Here is a 25,219-nt window from a genome sequence, read left to right on the forward strand (position 1 = left end):
GTCGGAAAGTTACCGGCATGGACCATGGTGCTATTAGCACTATGGTCCATCCGCCAGGGTCGTAATGAGGCCCATTGTGTAGTTCCAATGATCTCTGCCTCAACACCAGCAAGACTGAGATCCTTCGTATTAGGACTCTTGCTCCCTCGTTCTTCCCCTCACTCTGGCCATCTTCTATGGGTTCTCTTTCCTTTCCTTCATCTGAAGCGAGAAACCTTGGAGTTAACTTCGACTCCTCACTTTCGTTCTTCCCTCACATACAGGACCTTGCCAAGAAGGCCCACTTTCAACTCCACCTCCTCAAAGGAATTCTTCCTTTCCTCACTTTCCCCCAGAAGCTCCATGGCTCTAGAGCTCTGGTTCTGTCTAGGATAGAGTACTGCAATAGCCTTTTTCTTAATCTACCCTTTACATCTTTATGACCCCTCCAGCTAATCCAGAATAGGGCTTCAAAAGTTATCCTTTGCCTCAAGTCCAGGCAAGGCACCTCTCCAGCTCTAAAGGCTCCTTGTTGGCAAGGATCAAATTCAAATCCCGCTGAATCATCCACAAGGCTGTCTGGGGCCAGGGATCACACTATATGCAACTTGCCCTCACTAAATACTACCCCTCCAGATATTTAGGCTCTTCCAGCACCAACTCTCTGTGTGTCAAGCGCTTTGCTAAACAGCGAGCTGGTGGGCGATCTCTTTCCTCAGCAGGCTCCCTCCTCTGGAACAGCCTCCCACTTCCTCTTTGTCTTGAGCTGGATCTTGTTAAATTCCAGAAGCTCCTCAAGACTTTCCTCTTCACCTCCTCCTTCCCTTCATCCCTCCTCTGCTAAACCCCACAGTTGCTAAGATTGGTGAGTGTTAGTGGGATCTGTCCCTATAAGAGGGAGACGGAGACCACATGGGGAATGACGCGGGAGCGATGAAGGAAAAGTGAAAGTTAGTACGTTGTTAGATGTTAATAAAGACGGATGTCCAAATCCCCTCCGGCATTGCGTCCTCCCTTATTGGGCCTCTCCAGCCCAACAACTGGTGACAAGGCAGTTTTTCCCTCAACCTGGAGACCTCCAATCCTTCTGGTGAGTGATCCCATTGTGTAGCTCCAGATCCAGCACTCCTCCACAGAGCGCTTCCACAGTGTTCCTCAAACGTGCCTGGCGATCCCACCAATGCTCATTGCACCCGATCCCAGGCCTCCATTGTGGATGTATTCTGGTCGTCCAAGCCGCTGGGGCAGCACACATGTTGCCGAGCGGCAATCTGCCAGTGGCCGCTCCATTTCGCTTGTCCAGGGGCACGGTAGCGCACACGGAGCCACCAGGTGGGTGTCTCCTCCTCCTCCTCCACTCCTGCATGTACCGCTAGTCCGCCACAGCACTACTGCCATTTGCTGCGGCGGCTTGCAGTGGAGCACCCGCCCGCACTGACCATCCCAGGCCACTCCCTCATGACTCATCCGACCTGCATCACAAGAGGCTTCGCAACTATCACAGTGGGCCTTCTCACCAGTGCAATGGGGGCACCTGAGGCATCCGGCCCTGAATGCCACAGACCCCGCCCTGCACATTGCTTCCCACGTGTCGTGTGTAGGTACCAAACATACCCAACCACCCACAGTGCAGTGAGTGCTGCACGTTGTAGTAACTGCCACTAAGGGCCAACCCACCACAGACTGTCCGTAGGTGAAAAGCCCTCCTCTGCCAACCTGCCCACTGCCACAAAGAGACCCACACCCAACGGGGCACAACTACCTCAACTGCTACTCTTGACACAATGAGTGCACCAGCCGTGCCCGCACCACAACCTCCTGCCATGCCGGAACCTCCCACACGGTCCACGGCCACCGCGTGGCACATGCCGCCTCCGTTCTCCATGACCCCACAGGCGGATGAAGGCCCGATGTGGGTGGAATAGTTAGATGACTTCAATAACTTCATAAAGGCAACTGGTGAAGAAAACTCATTCAATGTCCAGAATATGTTTCTCAACATAGCTGGCGGTGAGGTCAAGACGCTCATCAAGACCATTCCCTCTGAGGATCAGTCAGACTTTGCATCAGAACAAGAAGCTTGTGATTGAGCCCAACCGTGACTATGAGCGGTATATGTTCAATCAGTGCACCCAAAGGGAGGAAGAAATGGTTGATGAGTTCATCACTTGCCTAAGAATCAAAGGCGCATACTGCCAATTTCATGCCTTCTCGCCGAATGAAGCAATACGGCTGAGGGTGCTAGAGGGGTGCCTGTCACAAACCCTGAAGAAACAACTACTAAAGAAACCACTCTCCATCGATGAAGTCAGTGACCTGGCCGGAATCTTCGAAAGAGTGGATGCACAAGCGGCCCTAATGTTAGGGAGCGCCAGCATCAGACAAGAACGAACTAATTGCAGCGGTCCAACCGGCCAACCAACGCCCAGGAGACAGAGGCACTGCAGGGCGGTACCAGATGGGCCCCAGAATGCAAAGGCAGTGCTATCACTGTGGGATGGCATTCCCCCACTCAAATTCCCTACAACAATGATTGCAAACCGTGTGGCCTTTTACCCATTTCTTTCACCAAATGCATATTTTAAACCGAAATTGTTACAATATTCTTGGTTGAAGACCCCCCCTGAATACCCCATGATTGGATCAGGCTATCCTGCTACATTCCAGCATATTTGTTGGACACATTTATGCCCCCCCTCTGCTAGAGACAGAGGTCTGGGAAGGCCTATTTCAAATGCAGGTTTGACTGGAAAAACACCAAACAACTCAAATCGATGTGCTAGGACATATCTTCTCATCTCTACATTGTAGGCAGCCCCCTCTGCTAATAGATGCTGTGCCTCAATCGCCTTCACCTGCTGTGAAAGGGGGACATCGGGTAGATAAGGGGCTACATTCAGCTTTGAATTTGGTAGCTGGGGTCTAAGAGCGCCCCTCTGCTGACCTAAAACTTACCTGCCATGGCAATGGATGAACCACAAGACCAGAAGAATCCTACTGACATCAGATCCAGGGTTTTCAGGTGAAACCTGACTTTCAGGGACTGAATCCAAAGTGGATGTACTGGCATGTGAGGCAGAGCACATTCAATCGTGGCCAGACAGTCAGAATACAAGGCTAAGAGAGGAAACACAAAAAATGTTAGCGATTAAAGACATACATAATTTGGAGACCCTCCCAAAGAACGTTGACATGGAATCACAGTTTGTTCCTCCTCAAAGTTCTACCCCATGCAGAGCAGCTTGCCTAGCATGAGCCGAATAGCCTTCTAGGGATAATCGCACTACGCCATTGACATTGTCCCGTGCAAACTTAGCAATGGCACGACCATAGCGGTTGTGTATGATATCCACTTTGGAAACTTGGGCGAACCAATTGCATTTTTCTGTGAAACGAACATCCAAATGAACATTCTCTTTCACCTCTTCAATGAGCTCCCCCTTCAGTATTAAACTAATTCATTAAGTAATGATGGAATCCAATGGATAAGCCGAGCAACCAATCCCATCCACCTCTTTTGCACTTATTGTTCACGTTTCTCGGAGTCTTTTTTTTACTTTGGGACTTAGCCTAGCTTTGTCTCCCCTTACACCGCAATCAATGCTTATCAAGGAGACTGTCTACCATACTAGGATATACTAATCCTGCTAGTATCAGCTATGGCTTTTTTAAATTCATACGCCTCCCTAGATACAAACGTTACTCCAAAGAGTAAATAAGTAAAATCACTCATGTATTCAGATTTAAACAATTTGTATTGGGCCTCATCACGAGTTGGGCAGTAGCTCTTAAATGTGGTGGTAACGGGGTTACAGCCACATATAAGGGTCCACCCAATCATGAGGATGGCGTGTTTACCCTCAGCTTATAGCTGGGGGTAAACATGCTGGAAAAATGCTGATTTTCTGTGCAATTACTGTGCGGTAATACCGGTGGTGGTAATTGCGCTGAAAATTTCCCATTGAGTCCAATGGACCCAGTGGGGAATAGGGAATAATGGTTACCGCCCAACCTGTGGTCGACGAGTGGGCGGTAATGCAAATAAAGTTGTCCAGTATCCCAGTCGGGACACCGCCCAACTCATGATGAGGACCTTCACTTCTAGAAAAAAACGGAAGGTAAAACAGCCCATTTAGTGCCCAACTCGTGATAGGGCCATCCCTTAATGCGGTGGCAATACCGTTACCGCTGCATTTAAGGGCTACAGCCCAACTTGTGATGAGGCCCAAAGTGTGTTATTAAAATATTACATTTCTGTGAAAGTTATGCCAACTGTATGGCCATCAGTTTCGCCTTCTGGGCTTTCTCAAGGCAGATCAAAATAAGTGCTTTGCTCGTGCTGGATATGTCAAAAAAGGTTAATTGAGTTTGTCCCTCCAACGTGTTCACCAATTTTGGCTAGTAATAATGCCTTTATTCAAAAATCGCAGTCATTCTTCTCGTACCCCATGAAAGATAAACCAATACCAATCTTAATTCATTTCCAGTTATCTTCTCAGACGTTGCTTGCCATTGGCTTGATATGCTCAATATATAATGGAAAATTCGCAATCTAATTACCCAATTAGGTAGGGAATTTTCCATTATATATTGATCATATCAAGCCAATGGCATGCAACGTCTGGGTATCAGGTTACCCCGCCTGCGTCATTTCATTCATTAGTACCCGGCGAGAGCGAAGCAGAATGCAACACGCATTCTGATTGGCTCTCGCCGGGTCCTTACACGGCCGGGAATCCCTCCGTCGGGATTCCACGGCCTTTGTCCCCGGCGGGGGGGCGTGGCAGCCCCTCAGCCAATGAGGAAGCTCGAAGCGGGGCCATCCCCGCTCCGAGCCTCCCCGCGGCTGAGATGCCTTCGCCCCCCACCGGGGACTCAGGTACGTTTTTTTTTTATTCCCTTCCCTCCCACCACCTTTCCCCAATTTACCATCTTGTTCCTACATCCCCGGTGGGGGACGAGGGAAGCCTCCGGCCGTGGTGAGACTCGGAGCGGGGCTACCCCTGCTCCGCGCCTCCACACACGGCTGGAGTCTTCCCTCGTCCCTCGCCGGGGACGCAGGTAGATTTTTTTTTTTCTCCCCCTCATTCCACTTCCGCCCTCCCAACCCCACTTACCTTCTTTTTGATCCTTTTTCGGGAGCGGACGCGCTGGGAACACTTCTGTTCCCAGCGCGTCCGCTCCCGATGGCTGCCATGGAAAGGGAAAACGGACTCCGTTTACCCTTTCCATGGCGGCAGTCATTTTCTTTTTCTTTTTTCTCCTGAAACGCTGCAGCGTTTCGGGACAAAAACAAAAACTTTTAGTGACCCGGTCACGCAATGTTTGCAGGCCGGGGTATTAATAGCAATATAACCCTTGCGTCGGGGGCCTTACCTATGGGCCCCGGGCATTACCTGAGTCGGTAATGCCCCCGACGCTCGGGTTATATTGCTTAATTAATAAAAATAAAAAGCCAGGACTTCTACATCCTTGCAAGATGACAATTTCTCACATCGACCAACCAGTGCAAGGTGACATCTAAACCAGCTGATTGGTTTAAGCGCGAGGTAACATGAAGGACTGCCCTCTTAGTGGGAGGATAAAGGGCTAAGATATACGCAACAGGGGGTATCCTACCACATAACATTCATGACATTACATTATTCATGGGATGTCAGACAGTACTTGAAGGGTCTAGCAGCATTAAATACTTTGCTATTGGCACTCAAACTCTCAAATGTTTTGGATTTGCAGGTACTAGGAAGCATTTAGTTTCTTTGGTGCAAGTATCAGTGGAAAATTAACACGCATGGGTGCTCCGGCTCCTGGCAGTCTACTGAGTCCACAAATGAGTATTCCCAAATGCAATTGAAATGGTCCCAAAATCTGCTTATAGTGCTGTGATTCTCAGTGTCCCCAGTCTTTTGGAGAGCCACCTGATATGTTTGCTCTTGAGAATTTAAAGAAGATCAATATATGTAAATCAGCATTTCATTGTAACCATGAGCTAAGTAATCCTCCTGTAACTAAGACAATTTCATGCAACAGCGCCTCCATGCCCTTGGGCTGCTAGTGTGCTTTACAAATCCAAATAAATAAATAAATAAATAAAGTGCACATTTACTGCACGTAATTTCCAAAATAGAAGTACCTATGCAATCTTCCCAACACCTTCTCATAAATGACTTCCCCAAAGAAGAGCGCCGGTGACATTATCCGGGAGACCATGTTGATCTGGGAAAAGCAGCCTTCTCTGCCCATACCTGAAGGGACTTTCAGTGCCCAGGCGATCCTGGCAATTCATTAGACAAAGCTGTTAGTGGAAGTAAACAGCCGAGGGGAAAAAAGACATCAGTCAGAGAGGGCTTTAACAGGGTGGTAAGGCCTGGCCTGGAAAAGAGGTCTCAGCACACAAGAAATCGCACATGCTAGGTCAGCAAACATAATCATCCCAGGAAAGCCCAAAATGGTTCCAAGTAATAATGTCCCCGCAAAAATGTCCCCTGACAAAAAAGTCAAGTTTTTTGCGGAGACATTATTACATTCAGCTTGCGGGCGAACACACCTGCAACCCCCGTTTTGTTTTTAAATGGGAGCAGGGGACATCCCCGCAACCCGTTCACATACATAATGTCACCATATATAATGTTGCCTATGGCTTTTCCCGGTGATATTATCTATGGGGACATTATATAAGATGATATCATTACCCGATACCCCCAAAATCAGGTCAGAAATCAATGTACATTATCATACAGTAGGACTGATGGATGGTATGATGGGCAGCAAAGAGCCCGTGCCTGGGCCAAAGGGTCAGCACGCTTCAGACAGGGATTTTGTATTACATTAGTGAAAGAAACAGAAACTTTACGGAAATAAAAAAATCGCAAACATTAGGAATAAAATGACTGAGCTGGGAAGGAATTGAACAATGCAAGATTTTAAAAACCTAAACCGCTAAATGCATACAAAAGGCAGTGTGCATTGATACTCTAATAAGAGAAAAAAACATACTTTGGAATGCAAAGATTTATCATAACCTCAGTGAAATGGACATCAAAATTAAAATTAACAACAATTGATTTATAACACAATATATAAGCCTTTATATATCTTGCCGACCTGGAATCGAATCATTCCCTAAGAGTATTGTCCTCCCAAATATGTTGCTTTATAAACAAGCATTGACGTAACAAATAGATGTACGATGGCTCTGGAGGTTAAGCGCTGGTTGCTGTGATTTGTGTTTAATCTGCGAGTCGCATGTTCACATCCTGCTATGGTCAACTCAGCATTTCATCCTTCAGAGGTTGAATAAGTGAGTAACAATTTCGATTGGGTAATAGTAATGTATGTAAATGTGTGCTATGTAAAGCGCTATATGCATATCTTATTATTATGTAGATTCTCGGCAGGCAGTGCATAGTCATTTTAAGACACAGTCCTCTAGCTCCCTCTTCTGTACATTGGGGGCAGTACAAGTTCAGATTTTGGGAATATTGTATGTTAACGATGTCCGTACTGGAGTAAAGCAGGGAGAAAGGTCCCCTCTGCCCATGTAACTGAACACAGAACAGACATCATAACCGTAAAGAGCCCGAATTAAGAATGTAGCCTGCACAGCATTCTACACTCAGTACGTCCATTTTCATGGAAAGAGTTTGCATGTAGAAGGATGCACACTGCATTGCCTTGGCGGAACGCAGTATTTAGTACAGATGATATCTTCAGACGTCTATCTGCCACACCTGGTCACAGCCACCGAAATCTGAAAGGGTGTGATGTTGCCCCAAATTCAAGTCTGCAAGGTCTGTACACTTCGGAGCTCACACACCATTTCCCACTTCTCAAGTTAAAACAGCCGACGGTATCACGTGGGCGCTCTACTCATAGCACTTTCACAAACTGATTATGATGTGTGTGTGTGTGTGATTTGGGACCTGTGTGAAATGTGAAATGAAACAACAAATTGTAATTCAAGCAGTAAGGTGAGACTCACAGATCTGCTGCTTTTCCAGGATCGCACATTATGAATTATTAAACCCTGCTGATCTGACCATCAGAAAATTGAACTGCAAAATTGACACTCTTTCGAAATCCATTGAACATTGGCCTTTTCCCCAAACATCAACTGACTTGCATGTGAGTAGAACAAATGTGTGAACCTCTTCCCAACTGACCAGTGTCACACCAGATAACAAGAGAAAACCAACCCAGTCCCACACCCGAAGAAAGGTTCAGACGTGCCTATCAATCCAAACAATACTCACTATAATACAGCAGGGTCAGCGCAGCACCAACAAAGTGAGTCGGCCCATGAGGAACCAGCATCAACCGAGAGACAGCTGCAATACAATCCGTTAGAGTTGTATCCTACCCCACAGGGATACAACTCTAACGGAACCAGAAAGTACCTGAATCAGGACACAGACCCCACTAACCCAACCCTCAATCTTCTGCATACTTAAACCACACAAAGCCACACAACCATCTCTCTCCCAGCAACGCGCACGCACTTTACCACACCGCATCAACAACACATAAACATCAACTACAGCACTCGAGGTCTTGTCCGATCCAATACTAGCACCAAAGCCCAGCACTCGGTGTATACCGAGCAGAAGCTGCCAACAGCACACCACCTCTCCCACTCTCCTGCTCCCCTCCTCCCGACTAACCCTGCCCCAGCCCTTCCTGTTTACAGATCCGCCAGAGCTCCTGGGGGCCAATTCCATTGCTGACGGTGCGCTATATAAGTACCTTTAACATAACATACAGTGGTCCAGCTTTTCCCTTATGAATGTATACGCCTCCTAATTGGGGGATATGTATTGGCCCAAGTCCAGGTGACTCCCAGTCGATTCCTTTTAAGCAGTGGTGCTCGGACACTGCTGGAGGGAGACAGTCAAAGTGTAAAAAACATTTGGGCTCATTACTGGTTTGCCCGTAACCCGCCAGTAATTCCAGTGGGTTATCAGCAAAGCCGCCTTAACGTTACCGGCAAAATGGCAGTGAGTTCCCATTCCATGGCTCCATGGAATGGGTTTGCTGCAATCACTGGCACTGGTAGTACCGGTGATTGCAGCAATTATTTACCGCTAGGTGCCTGAAGTACTGGCAGGTCAGGCCTGCTGGTGGTGCTCAGGGCAGGCCTGCTGGTGGATCAGAGTACCTTCCGGCAAACTTGGAGTGTGCCAGACCGGTAAAAATGCCAGAGCCGGTATTAACAGCAATTTTTCCACCAATTTTACTGGAATGGCACACTCGTAATTAGCCCTATTGACTCTATGAAGCTTTGGAACTATGCACTCTTGCTGGATATTATCTGGAACGTCACCATTCGTTCTCTGCAGTAAGCCTACCCGATTCCTAGTGCTACTACTAGCCAATAGTATGTGAGCCCTAGAATTGTCTTAATGGTATGAATTTTATGAGGTCGTAAAAGATAACATTTATTAGTCAGTAAAATTCCTTATTTCGGCTGAACGCCATAAAGGCCAGGCACAACAATGAATACCTACACGCATAAAAGTAGATTAGTATAAATCACACTGAAAATGGGAAAACATGTACATATAGCTATATGCTTAAAACTCCAGTAGCCTTAAACATATAAAAAAGCAGGTGTTTTCGCAAATTTCAAACTTGCCGTTCCCTTTCTGTTTTACAGTTTTGCCATACTCTAAAATATTAAACAAGAACACCAACACGCATAATACAATATGTTCATATTCATCTGACTCCACATAAACATTTCTCTGGGCAAAAGCTTCAATAGTGCAGTACTTTTCAGCCATTCTCTCTCTCTCTCTCTCTCTCTCTCTCTCTCTCTCTCTCCCTCTCTCTCTGTCTCTTTCTCGCTCTCTCTCTCTCTCTCTCTTTCTCCCCCCCTCAAACTGAATGTATAAGAAATAGGCCCCACACCCCTCAAACCAGATATTATCAGGATGATCAACAGTCCTGATGGTGCGAAAATCAGAAATGTAGTGCCTATTCAGAAAAGCGCTTTGAAGAGCCATCTTTTTGTGGGGTCAGAATGCCGTGCACAGTAGAGAATTTGTCAAGTAGTACATGTTTATGGTAAATTATCAAACAATCTAGCTTCGAAACTGAGCAGGTACCAAGTTCTGAGTACAAATAGGTTAGTCAGACATTTTGTAATTTGATCAGCCGTTTTGAGTGGGACAAAGTAGGCAAACTCTCAGCAAACTCTAAGATGGATGCTAGATACAAGATGGTCGACTTCTGCTAGCCATAATGAGATCAGTGGATAACTTTTTTTCATAGAAGTTCATGCAGAGTCCACTGGTGGACAATGAATCAGAGGAGACCTGTTAAAACCAGTTCTGAGTGGCAGGTAGGCCAGCTACTTGCAGGCAGGAAAAGGAGTTGTACATTGATCAGTGCATTACCTCACCTTTCTAGATTGTATATAAAGGGCTGAGAGCCCAGGGAAGTTGGGAGTTGTAGAGGTTTCTCTGGTGTGCTGTATGCTGTGACCTGGTCTGCTGAAAAGAATAAACTGATGTCTCTTGAAAACCCGCCTACGTGTCTTGATGTGCTTTAGAGTGTCTTTCCTGATCTAGGGATGCCGAGGCTCGGTGAGAGGGTGATGGGACCTTCTCTTCAGTCTGCCCTCCTACAAAGTGACATAGCTTCACTTGTTGTGTTAATGCCAAGCTAAAGAAATCTTGGCATCAAGTATAATGTTCTTCTATAAGAAAAGTGCAAGGGCCAAGCTAATAAGAAATGTTCAAGTGATTCGATCCTGTCCCAACAATACAGGCATTTATTCGACTCAGCAGCGATCCATTTATTCCATATTGCTGCCACTGGCAGGATGCAGAATCTCAGTTTAACAGACAGCGAGCGAAGTAACCTGGCCATCAGAATGTGCAAGTAGGGTTCATGACCTCTTCTGATCGTGTTTTCCCAATATGTTGACAAAGCAGATGAGGTCGGAACAATCTTCAGTAACTCCTGCTCTCGTTCCTGCCAGTTATCTGTTTTTAACAGTTTGTTTAACACTGCCCACAATATGATCAGGAAACATCCAAAGACCTTTATGTCCTATCTCCTGAACCAATCTTTTTATAGGCGAGAACCATCACAGGGATGACCCTCCAAGCTACCCCAACACAGCTATAGCATCCTCTCTAAACGAATGCAGCTCGGATCGACTCCATAGTCTTAGCCAGTATGAAATTGGCATGAGGGACGCAAAATCTTTTAGGGGGAGTAATCCCGTCTCTTCATAAGTAAAAATGGTGGATGATCTAGTTGGGAGACCTAAATTCCTCTTTAAGAAACCATTCCCGATGGTAGTAAGTTTACTACAATTCAAATGTCCACAAAGTTCAGCCACAAACAAGGCAGCCTGCCTCGTCTGGGCCTTATACACCTATAACAGCAGGGCCATCATCACCCTGATTAATAAGCTTCCCATCTACAGAAACAGAGTGCTGTTACTTATTACCGTCATCATTACCCACAATGTGGTACTCAATGTATCCGTTTTGGGCATTTGGGTTGGGAGTGAAGGGCTGATGTGACCTGTCTGGGTTATTGAACCTGTGATGCACAGCATCGTCCTGGTAACAAGTCGAACATGCTGCACTTGAACTATCCTCACGGCTAGGAGTGTCTTCTAATTGCTGTAAAAGAAGTAAGCATTAGAAAGTAATCATGTTCTTTGATGGCAGATTCTTACAAATCAGAGAACGCAAAGGGTCCCACCATCATTCAGCAAATATGGGCAATGGAAGATTGACTATTATTTAGATATGTTTTGGAAAATGGAGACCACAGAAAGAACGATTCCATCCCAACATAAGCCATGCCTCCAGAGGCCATCACTCTAAAATGTGACTCAGAATTCTTAAATTTGAGACGCAGTCGCTCCAGGAACAATATATAGCTGACGCTCGGCTCCCACACATCTCAGAGGTGAATAGAGTTGTCCTGGAAGCTCCGATCGCACCCAAAGAGGTAGAGGAAGTACTCAAAAACCTGAAGCCCAGAGCCCCCGGCCCTGATGGCCTCCCGCCAACATTTTACAAACTCTTCCGCCCCATGTTGCTACAGCCAATGACAGAACTATTTAACTCCTTCTGGGACTCTGGCACTATTGCACCATCTATGCAAGAATCTACCACAATCTTGCTGTTGAAACCCGGCAAGGACCCAAAGGAGTGTTCGTCGTACAGACCGATATCGCTGCTCAATGTGGACGCTAATGCATACGCTAAGGTACTGGTGAACAGGCTGGCACAAATCCTCCCAAATATCATAGACCAGGACCAGGCGGGGTTCATCAGAGGGAGAAGCACCATGGACAATATCCATCGAGCGCTCAACCTCATTGAGGTCGCGACCCAGGAACAACAGGGGCTGGCGGTCTTGACTCTGGATGCCACCAAAGCATTTGACAGGGTGGACTGGAACTTCATGCGCCTTACCATGGAGGCATTCCGGTTTGGCCCGATTTTCCAGAAAATGGTGCTAGCAAACTACAAGGCCCCGAGAACTTCACTCTGCCTGAACCAGATAACCTCAACCCCGATCCGGCTCTCTTGTGGGACGAGACAGGGCTGTCCGTTCTCTCCGCTGATCTTTGCTATGGTCATCGAACCGTTCGCCCAAAGGACACGTGCCAATGAGAACATCACCGGACTAGAAATAAACGGCAAACAATTAAAAATCTCCCTCTACGCTGACGTTGTGATGTTCTCCATCACCAACTGCCAATCTCTCTGCCCGCTACCTTGGAGGAGCTGAAGGCCTTCGAGGGAGTAGCCGGATTCCAGGTGAGCTACTCCAAATCATAGGCCCTGAGCGTCAACCTGAGTGCTCCCCTCGTGGCCAGCCTCCAGGCGCTCTGTCCACTAGCATGGAGCTCCTCCTCAACAGCCTACCTGGGTATTCGCCTTACAGCCGATCCGAAACAGCTATATACTGCTAACTTCCCCCCGCTTTTCAAGGAACTGGAGGAGGACCTCCAACGATGGGACAGCCAAGAAATCTCCCTATTAGGCCGGGTCACAGCGTTCAAAATGAATCTCCTCCCTAGGCTGCTGTACCTGTGCTCCGCTCTCCCAGTCCCCCCCCCCAAAACAGGCCTTGGAACATCTACAGAAGAAACTAGGGAAATTCGTATGGAGGGGACGCAGAGCCAGGATACCCATGAGGGTCATGACCGGGGCCGCTAAATGGGGTGGCTTTGGGCTCCCCAACCTGATGAACTATTTCCTGGCGGCCCAATTGGCGATCGCTGTGGCCTGGGCGAGTCCAGAGGCCCCCCTGAAAAGGTCCCACATCGAACAAGCCAGATGCCAGCCACAGTTACACTCTCTGCTGCATATCCCCGGGTCCCCCCGGAGCCGAGAACCCCGGATGCTATCGTCAACCAAAGCGACCCTTGAAGCATGGGCATGGGCCCGACGGAGGAGGAAGGTCCCCAGGGGCTTGAGCCCCCTATCCCCGGTCATATGGAATCCCGACTTCAGGCCGGGAATGGAGGTAGCTCGCTTCAACCGTTGGACTAAAGGAGGCCTCTGAACCCTCTCCCAACTCTACGAGGCTAACACCCCACTCAGCTTTGAGGAATGACAGAAGGAGAACGGTTTGCATACATTCAACTCCGCCACTGGATATCACAGCCAGCGGTCCGCCGGGGAGCTGCCCGGGACCTCCCCCACTTGAACAGGCGACAGAGGAAAGCACAGGTCGAGGCCAGATCACCAAACTGTACCGCCTCCTCCAGCAGGACATGCTGAAGGCCAGACCACCGTACATGTCCAGATGGGAAGCGGACTTGGGGCATTCCATAGAAGACCAAACATGGGTGGAGATATGGTCCAGGATCAACTCGACATCCAGATGCGTCACAAACAAGGAGTGCGCCTTGAAGCTCCTCCACCGCTGGTATTACTCCCCAGTCCGCCTGCACCACTGCAACGCTGATATCGACCCGAGTTGCTGGAGACGCTGCGGCGAGAAGGGATCCTTCTTCCACATGTGGTGGGGTTGCCCGACAGTTCAGGCCTTCTGAAAGGAAGTCCTGCAGATCACGGAAGACATCACTCAGCGTAAACTGCCGATGGACCCGGAGGTTGTCCTTCTCGGGGCGGCGAGCCCGGACTGCTATCCGAGAACAGGCCGATCCGCCAAACTGTTGACACATCTACTGCTGGCGGCAAAGATTACAGTGGCACGGAAGTGGAAGACACAGGAAGGCCCGCTACTAGCCCTCTGGTGGAAAAAGGTCTGGGAGATCCTGGTGATGGAGAAAGTCGCAGCGGCAAAGGAGGGGGCACTCCACCATTTCACCGACTGCTGGGCCCCAGTACTGGACTACCACTCCAAATTCCCGGCGCTAACATTCCAGTCCTGCCTGGTAGCGAACTATCTGGGTCCCCAGAGCCCTGACGGGTCGCCAACCCATCAGAGCGCCACAGACTAAAGGGGTGGAGGAAGAGGGATTACGGTAAAGAATTGTCTGCAGGCATATTAGTTGTAAAGGGGCTCACAATAAAGTTGTAACCCTATAATGCATAGATAATGCTGTAACCGTAATAAATAAAGTTGTTAAAAAACAAATTGAGGATCACAAATCAATTCCTTTTTCCAAAATCACCAAAAAGTAAACATGCTCCTGCTTAATGAATTGTTATTCCAGCGAATTCTGGAACATCGTTTAACCAATTTGTAAATTCAACAGCAGAATACTGCCTGTTTGGTAATTCAGTGTGAATTGCTGTCAAGTCGCCAGGCTCGCAATTTGGCATAACAAAGAGTAAAGTGGTTAGAATTGTTCTGCTTTAAACTCTGATGGCCAGGTTCACCCACTGGGCCAGGAGGATAGTGCAGGGGCAACGTATTTGTCTTGGAAGCAAGACAATGCAGAGCAACACAAATTCAAATCCCAGTCCCACACTTGGAGAATGTTCTCTGGTTTTAAGCACCTTATAAAGGATTTGTTAATTATGTGAACAGGAGCAAATCATGAGAAGCCCTGGGTATCTCCGGTTTGCTCCAGTTACCTTTTACTTTATTCAAAAAGCCACAACCAGGAGGGAATCTGGACTTGCCTGGAGCATCTTTGAAATGCTCATATGCAAATGTGATACACAAAGATTTGCTCAAGGGATTCTTAGAGATGCTCCAGGCAACCATTGATTTATTTCTAGTTTTAGGATTAGGGATTAAGCTATGATGTAGCACAAGCAATTCTAAATGTTCAGGGCAGCTACTGTTTGGACTCAGTTTACATCTTTGTGAACCAGGTCCTAAGCATCTTGATGAGTCATTGTACTTGACCTTTTAAAAAGATCATCTATAAAACTTGATTTAGTAGGAAATAAGCTCCTATTAAAAGCGTGCTGTTGAGGGAATGGTAGAAAAGTGATCAGATTTAGTAGAGAGAGAGAGAGAAAATAAGATCTAGTTGTGAGGGATATGTATCATTCTTATTGTCTTAGTGTCTGTAACAAAGTGTGTCATCGTTTTAGGCAATGCCATATATATGTTGCTTGTGATGCTGCAAATTAAAGGCTTAAAATTATGTTGGCATACGTAAAGACAAAGCATTACTTTTAAGCAAGAGAGTGTATTCAATGTCAGTAACTGAGTCTGATGGTTTTCTTTTGTTGCTAGCCCAAATACTTTTTGCTTGCTTAGAAAAGTAGTAAACATCTTTGGATATCGGAGGACATTCTATGCAGTGGCTGTTACACTGTGGCCCATCTTTTGTTGTCAGACCAAACACTTGATGATTGCAACGTTGTGAATAGGATGTCTTGCGTTCTTTGCAAATGAAAGTTACTGGAGGCAGTGGGAGATTATAGTCTATAGTGAGATCAAATATGTGTTGCTTGGAAAGTTATTTAAAATGTCTTAGAATTATTTTTGTGAATGAAATGTCTTATAATGCTTTGATTTTAGAGTGGATTATATTCAGCGGTTCTAAATCAATGCATCATTATTTTGCGGTTGGACCATATAGTTGCTGCTTGTATAGAAAACACTTTGACTAGGAAGAACATGATTATATCATAACCATCTGAAGTGTCAACATGCCTAGAGGATCTAGAGCTGCACGGGCGGGGGTGGCATGTGGCAAGAGGGTGTTTCACATCAGCCACAGCCGTGGATGTCTGAACCAGCGAAGGCAGGATTGTGTACGGTAAACTGAAACCATCAATGACCCATTCAGCAACATCTGCTGTACAAGGTATAGTTGTCGATTGATTGTCAGGTACTGTGGTCAGAAAAGATTCAGTCCACTGTGTCTGAGGCAGAATAACAGTTTGAGAAGCATTTCTCCTCTGCAGAAGAGTCAAGGGACACTGTAGACAGTGTACATGAGCATGAAGAGCCAGGAGACATTCCACATGGTGTAGAGGACCAAGATGTGCCAGCAGAAAAAAACAGAGTATCGATTGTTCATTGTCTCCACTACTCACATCCAATGACTAAGACTAATGATGGCGATGAGCGTGATACAGATTATGACCTATCCTAGGACAGACAGCAGCAACACATGATTCGGGAAATCACTGATACCCGGGAGGAGGAGGTCAATGTCACAGTGAAAGGGGTGAGTGGGAAAAAGGGAAGCCACTCCTCCATTTGTCTACAGTGTCTTTGAAACAGAGGCTATAAGATCTGTAAGTGTCTGGTAGCCAGACTACCAGTGCCACTACCAGAACCAACCACCCCCACGTCTGCCTCATGGTCAGATGTGTGTAGTAAGCCAACCAGCACAATGAGCTGAATCTTGCCACCACCTGCACACTTCAAGAAAATGGTTTCCCAGGAAGAGCTTTCGACCAACCTTGGTGCCACATGTTTGTGGCCCTGCATAATTTGGCAGTAGGCATAGGATTGGTCTGAATACACAAGACATCAACTACAGCCTTCCCACAGCACCAATTGTCATTCCACAGCTAGCCCATTCTGTCACTCCTGAAATCATTGCTGGTTTGCCAACATTTTCTTCTAGACACTAAGTCCTTCATCTACTACTGCAGTAATTCTGACCTTAAGCGCCTGGCTATTGTGATGGAGCCCTTTGAGCCAGGACAAAGGCATCACGTCTTGCATGCTGGAGCATGCTTATTCACTGTTAAACTTCTCTACTGACCAGTTCATATGTACTTGAGTTGAACACTCTGTGTTTCAGTATTTCATTTGTTCAAGGACATTTTAGAGGTGCTTCAGGAAACACTGGATTTGGTTTAGGTTTAGGCTGTGTGATTAAGCTATGAGGTTGCAGGAGAACATCTGAAATACTCAGAGCATCTCCTGATGTGCCTCAGTGTGAATCTTTATGAATCTGGTCATAAGCACCTTGAGGGGTGCTTTCTGATTCATGAGTTAAGCCAATCACTACTGGAGTGATCTCAGTAAATGTTTCTTTGCATGGAAGGCTGTACCAGAGTTGTATGACAATGCACCTTTTCCAAAGGGGCAGAAAGTAGATCACTTTGAGGGCCAGAAAGTGCACTTCATCAAGGACATGTTGACCAATGGACAGAGTCTTGGCTACATGGCTCGACTGGACATTCAGTGACCTTACCTTTCCCTGCCAACCAAGAGGGGTGTGGAACACAGAGTAATCCCAGCGTACTGAAAAGGCATGCAGCCTGACAACCACCTAATTGGTGTATTTGAGGATTTAAAGGCAAAGGCCAAAGGGTAGTGGGCATATGGGACAACATGGAAGCGGTAGCTGGGCAGTGGTGACCAACATGATGGCAATACATCTAAAGAAGAGAAAGTTCTGTATTTGTGGGGCATGGACATCAGGAAAGTGATTTATAACCAACAACAACCAGGTCCTTCCCGCATACGACCCAACTCTTGTTTTCTTTCAAGCCCTTCAAACTAGAACTACCACTAAAGTAATGTAAAATATACATATTATTAATTCATTATAAAAATATAAATTTCAAGCTAGTGAATGTAATGATTATTAAAGTGCATATACAGATATCAGAACTGTTTCTCCAAATCAATCTAAAGAAAGAATTGCAATGTTGTGTATATTTCAGTTCTTTCAGCTTAGTTTTCAAGTTATAGTTAGGGTGAGTAAGATCCCTCGCCTCTCTGTCCTCCTGATCTCAACATGTTTACGTTCTTCTCACGAATACGACCAATATTCTTTAGGATCTTATTAGATTTGTCATCAAAAAACCTTCCACAAGAGCCACCACTTGGCTTAGCTTTCCATAAATAACAAAACCGATCAACTTAAAAAAATACATATCCATATTCGTTTACTATTAAGGGAAAAAGAAAAATTGTCACATTACATATACTGATATATAATATAATAGCTTAAATTTAGGAGTACTGAAATAAATTACCTCCACATTTCTTTGCAAATTTTTTAATACAACCCAATACGTTTAAATTCTTCATTCTCAATTGTTAAGTGAATATACTTTTTACGATTTGTATGTAAAAAATATACCTTTTAGATGCTAGTGGTCAGCATGGTAGGTATCTTTAGGGTCTCTTCCCTTGCCAGCATCTTCACACGCAGGGGATATACAGCGACATGTATTTGCCATTGCTAACATTCTATCTGATATTTTTCTTTTGCTTTTTGGTAACTGATTTTCAATCTTTCTTATTCTGCATCTTGAAATTAGATCAAATCTTATAAATGAAGTCCCTAATTCCTCTATCAACAAACCTCCATGTTTCATGTTTCAAAGGTCTTATGCCTTAGGAGAATTGGAAAACCCACAGATATTGACTGCCAATCATGAGCATCTCCACCTCTTATTACACTAGCTTCCTTCTTGTTCTTGAATTCTGTTCAATATATATGATGTTGCATCAAACAATGAATGGAGGAAATGTATTTCATCCTAATTAAATTCGTTCTGGTCTACCCACAAAATGGCAACTCTTTATCCATACAGTCTTTACATGTTCTTCAGCACTAAATCCTGGCATGTTCTTCTTTGATGTTTGCACTAAAGACCTTGGTTAGAAACAGCCCGCTTTTCTGAATGTTGCTGTTTATGTAGACACTCCACTTAGTCGCTTTTCAGTTTCTTTGTTTGCCTCAACATTATATCCAGATGCCATTTTGAAATTATTTCCCTGCCATTTATTAAATATGAATAACATAATTCTGCGTATATGTTGTCACCTATTTTCACTCTTTCTATTTAACACAGGGGAAGGCCCAGGACTAGAAAATGTGGGGGGAGTACCCTTTATTTATTTATGTATTGGGTATTTATAATGTGCATATACATAATGTGTTTCAAGGCACAACAAGACGGGGTGGGGGCAGGGAGGACAAGAACCAAAAAAAGTGTCCTACTAGGCCTTGTGACATTCGGATCCTGCAAGTGCAGTAACAAGAAGTGCGGGCATAGGGGGTGGGGGATGTGCCGGTTCGGGCGGAAGGGCCAGGGAGAAAGTGAGTGCCTGGGAAGGCCAGGTGGACAGAGCCAGGAGAATGCAGAGAGGGTGTGGGAAGGAAGGTCCACAAGCTAAGTGCAAGGTAAGGGTCTGGAAGGGCTCATGGGGTGCAGGCTTGGCCAGGCTGGTGTAGGGGGGTGGTAGACAAGCAAGTGCAGATTGCGGGGGTCTCAGGGGGCATCAAGTGCAGGGGTAGACTGGACAAGGAGGGCCTGGTGCCCTGTAAGAATCATGAGGAAACCAGGCAGCCAGTCAAAAGGCAGACAGGGAGATTAGCAGGGGAGGGGAAGAGGGAAGGAGGAAGAGAAAAGGAAGGTCTTGAGAAGCTTCTGGAACTTAATGTGATCCGGCTCAAGTCTGAGAGGGGCAGGGAGGCTATTTCAGAGGGAGGCACCTGCGTAGGAGAGAGATCTACCCCCACTCTCTGCTTGAAAAAGCATCTAATCTGCAGAGAGTTGGAGCTAGAAGACCGAAGGGCTCTAGCAGGAAGGTATTTAGGGAGAGAGAGTTGTATGTAGCAGGGTCCCAGGCCCCAGAAAGCCTTGTGGATGATGTAGAGGGTCTTGAACTTGATCCACTCAGCAACCGGGAGTCAGTGGAGAGATTTTAGGACTGGACAGATGCGGTCCCTGGGCTTCAGGCCAAGGACAAGTCTTGCAGTCCTATTCTGGATTAGTTGAAGGGGACGAAGGGAGGAGGTAGGTAGATTGAGGAAGAGGCTGTCGCAGTAGTCCAGCCTGGACAGGACCAGAGCTCTGGAGACATTGAGTTTCTGGGGGAAGGTGAGGACAGGGAGAATGCCTCTGAGGGGGTGCAGATGAAAGTGGGCCTTATTGGCAAGATCTGTGATGTGAGGAGAGATGGAGAGAGAGGAGTCGAAGATGACACCAAGGTTTTTTGCCTCACGCGAGGGTGAGAGGAGGGGGGCCATGGAGGGTGCCAGAGTGCGGGAGGGAGGGGGGGAGCTGGGGTCTCAATGAGAAGGATCTCTGTCTTACTGGCATTAAGATTGTTAGCAGTGCACCTTGCCTGAATAGCAGACAGGCATTCAGGAATAAGAGAGGGAGAGGAGGAAGCAGAGGAGGGAAGCTTGTAGGAGAGCTGCATGTCATCAGCATAACACTGGAAGTTAGGAGAGAAGGTGGAGATGAATTAGGCTAGAGGGGCATGTGGGATGTATTTACCCATGCATCCGAGCCCTACCTCAAAACTGTGCAGTACTGACATGAAAACATCATGATGGCCAGAGCTTCCCAGAAAATGCACAGGGAAATGCAGGAAGAATAGGCTGCCACCCATTTTTGCCGATGTTATGGGCACAGAAGGACACTGCCTAAAACCACCATTGGACTACCCGCACAGTAGTCTGAAACCATTGGGAATGGCAATGATGATTGCCAAATGCAACTAGAATTGTGGGGAATTCATTCTTAAATCCCAAAAATGGGTGCAGTACCAGTACTCACCACTATCCAAAAGCCGGCAATTTAAAACAACACCAGATTTTACTTTTTTGTAGAAAACTGAATAAATGAACCCAAAACATGCCAAAGAAAGACTTACTAAGAGGTGGATCCAATGTAAAGTTATATTCTGAAGTGACTTGAAGGTTTATAACAAGACTGGCTGAGCTGGGGATTTCAACAGTTTAAGTAAATTTGGACTGAAAGACATTAAAAATCTCAAGGTTTAAGAGAAATGAGTGACCTACTTTTGAGTGTCACGTAGGTTGCAATTGTTTAAATGTCATAGTTTTAAACTTAGAATCAGCATTCTAGCTGCATATGTAAAAATGTTTAGTTTATTTGAATGCAGGAACTGGGGAACAAAAAGTGACATTTTATCTGAAACTGGCTTAAAGAGATTCCAATTCTGCCTGGCAACTACCCCCATCAGGAGTGAAACTTGAGTCACAGCTGTGTTCCCAGGCCTAGCTGCCCTTTTGCTGCTCACACTAAGGATATGCCATCTATCTGATAATTGAATTACCTGTGCTCTGCAGGAAAGTGAACAAAGCCCTGTCCTGGCTCAGGCAAAGGTTTTATTGGCAGGAGTCGTAAATGGTCGTAAAAAGTGGCTTCCTCCTGAGGAAAGGGGAGGAGCACTGCCTGTGAGAGCAAGCTGGCTTGGCAGAACTGGATAAACCAGTATTTCTACCTTGTGCTGAGAGGAAACCACACCCCTTTGGAGCCAGAACATAACTTTAAAAAGATGAATAACTCATAGAGCGGACATGTGAAAATTTTATAAATGACACCATAACTCTTGTGATTTTTCTGCCCACATTTTAAGAGGTTTTTCGACCCGGTGGCATGTTCAGGGGGGTGTTAGCGGAAAAGTGGATATTACTCTAAATGTATGCATGTTAAAAGTCTGAAACTTCATCAAGTAATGTCCATACTCCCTGCGCACATGTATGTAAAGTTGGGTCAATGTCAGAAATTGAAAAATCAGTTAAAAAGTCAATTATGTGCCATTTCTGAATGCAAGCTCTTAGAAACAGCAGATTTGGACAGAGACATGGCTAAATTCAGCCACACCATGTATATGTAATTTCAAGCAACTGTGTAACTGTGAAATATGTCTTTTATTATCAAATATAGAATGTGTGCAATCTGACAGAGGAGTGTCCTATCTGCAAGCCATAAAATGACATCCCTCTGACTCACAGTTCATTCCCCAATCAAATGATAAATGGAAGTTTGACCAATTAGAAGCTGAGAGAGAGGTAGGGTCAGTGATGCTAGAACACACCCACATTCTAAACACATAAAAGCAGACAGACAGGACAGATAGGGACCTTCAATTCCATTTGCTGCAACGCGCTCTGCCGGACCATACAACATCCAGAGATCCAGACTTCAAATTCATAAACCTCCAGAGAGCCAAACTAGAGACTTCAATCTATCCAGAACTAAGAGACCAGACCAGAGAGAAAGCAGTGCTGTACCCAGAGAGACCCAGACCAGCAGAGAGAGCTGACCCAGATCACTGTGAAGTGCAGAGGCCAGACCAGACCAGAGTCCAGTTTAAAACCCTGACCAGATCCGTGACGAGGCCCATTTAATTCAAGAATATAGTGTGAGTACCCAGCAGAACTGTGTAGATCCAATCTCTTAGTTAAAATCATATAATTCAATCTATTTAACCTAAGTAGAACTGCCTCCTAACTGTCACCTGTCATTTGCAAAGCTGTCACTTGTCATTTCCTAGTTGCAAGCTGCACTTGTCTTTTTGAACTTTAAAATTTCAAATCTGAAAAACGACCTTTATTTAATCGCTCATATCTCCGCAACCGTTTGTGCTAGAGACTTGCAGTAACTTTCATTTGGAAGATGAGATCCTAGGCTTTCCTAGGACCCCAAAACGATAGAGATAGTCCTTGTGGTTCCTCTGTAATAGCGCTCGGCGCATCCGCGAATTTTGCCGCGATTTGCAAATTTCTTCATGTTTAAAAACTGCTGCTGCTTGCCTTCCATTTGCCAGAAATTCGTTTAACCTGCTAATCATTCCTGAATCATTGCAAGAGTGAGCCTGAGCTAATATTAACTAGATACCACTCACCCTGAACCTCTGAAAGGGAATTAAAAGCATTTTTAGCATATTTTTTAATTCATTGCCAGCACATATCAAAGCAATTTGGGCCTGTGTTTTCAAACTTCTGTAGTCTAAGCTTGCTGGGGTGAACTGAATCACATTTGATTGCATTTCTGAGAACTGTGTGTTTTCCTTCCATTTCCTTGTATTGCATAAAGAGGAGGGGATTGCCAGAGAAAAGTGATTACATTGTTTGGTTGAAATCATATTGAGTATTTTCTGTACTACATTCATTGAATATTGCATCCACCTGAGCTTACATAAAGCATCCTCTACCACATTATACTTTTGTTCCTATTTACCAGTGTGCTACCTTATCCATTTCATGTCAACTCATTAGTGATTCTAAGAAGTGTGCTAGTGCCAGATTCTCCGTTGTTGATCTTTATCATATCAGATTAAGTGTGCTATTCAATTATTAATTTATTATAAAGTGTGATATATATATTTTAAATTATCAAATAAACCTTTTAAACTTGCAAAACAGAACTACTTCTTGGCTCAGTGGGGTCAGGGGGATTCCAAGAGAGGGGTGTTATATAGGGGTAGTCATCCAGAACGCATGAACTGGACATAAAGATATATCAATAAGGGTTTTCATTCAGTATTCTAGACTAGGCGTTAACTTAGCTGTAGTGCTGAATTGAATCCTCTTACAAATTGGGGGCTCGGCCGGACGTTTGGGTTAGAATACCACTTGTGCAGCTTAATACAGTGTGCTAACTGACGGGATACATACATCCGGTCGGATCACCACGCTGCATTACGCTGTGAAGCATTCCTCAAAAGGGACACTCCAAGAAAAGTTCTGTTCTGCAAAAATAAAATACAAACTTCTGTAAGTCAGGACAGAGACCAATCTCTAGAATGACGACCTTGGTAGATATGAAAATAGCCAGAGAGCACTTCTTACATAAACTATTTGTGAGAGGTGAATGGGCTGAGCAGGGCCAGGATGCCTGGTTGCAGGCCATCACGCGACAGGTCACTGAAACAGGGTCAGACTTATGGAGAGATCAGGGTCCATTACACGTGGCCCTGAGTGAACTATATATGGCTCCTAAGGCCAAAGATGAACACGACAAGATTGTTAGGATAGCGGCATACCTGTACCTATATATGGGAGACATGCAGGATAGATGTGCTGAAAGCCAAAATCTGGCAAATAGGCAACAGATGGCGTTAGAGAAGGTCCAATCTGACCTGGTCTCTTCTGAGCAGAGGCTGCAGAGGAGCCAGGAGTCAGAAGATGATAGTAGGCAGCACATCATTAAAATAAAGAAGGATATGGATGTGCTGCAACAGGAAAAGGTAGAACAGGATACCAGATTTCTGGCCTTGCAGAAGGAATACCAAGAAGGTTTGGACTCCCTACTGCAAAACCAGAAAAAGCTGGAGCAACAACTGGACTTCAACAGGGTATGTGCTGAGCAGGTAGTCACCCTGCAAGGCCACCTAGATAGAGTGAAGGCAGAGAGCAACAAACTAATTCTGAAAGACCTGGATACCCAGGCAGAGTTTGATCAGGAGCGCCAGAATGCTGGTGCCTTCCAAAGGCAAAGGGACGACCTGGCAGCACAGATGCAGGCTCTCAGTCAGGAAAGGGATACCTTAGGCCAGGAAGTCTGCCATTTAAAAAGAAAAATGGAAGAAAATCACCTGACCCACCAGGGACTGGGTGACCTCCAAAAAGAACACCAGAACTTGCTAGAGCACACCAGGAGGGTGGAGGATGCTCTAGCAAGAAAGGAGCAGGCCAATAGGGACACAGCTCAGGAGGTAACCCTCCTGCAGCAAAGACTGGCCCAGTTCTCCAGGACCAACCAGGAAGCACAGAGGGAGAATGAGGCCCTCTGTCAACACAATGATAGGCTCCAGCAACAGGTAGCGATGCAGGAGAAACTGATAGAGTCGAGTAAGGCCTTAACAGAGGAACTGAAGGCACAAATGCAGGCTCTTGCATTGCAACAGGGAGCAGGGGCGGATAGAGATGAGGTTCGCTGGGAAATGGAAACTCCGGAGCATAACCTCAGGAGCCCTAGTACCAGAGGCCCTCATACCTCTCAGTCCCTGGACTCTGCCACCCCCATGTCCCCTGGTGCACATGAGCACAGGGCCACAGGGATGGCAGATTACTATCCAGCTAAAAGTATGGGGCTCATAGGCCAGTACCACTCAGGAATGGAGGGGTGGGCATCCGGGTATGGGCACCCAAGTA

This window comes from Ambystoma mexicanum, chromosome 7q (assembly GCF_040938575.1).
Source record: "Ambystoma mexicanum isolate Mex_15411 chromosome 7q, UKY_AmexF1_1, whole genome shotgun sequence".
NCBI lineage: Eukaryota > Metazoa > Chordata > Amphibia > Caudata > Ambystomatidae > Ambystoma > Ambystoma mexicanum.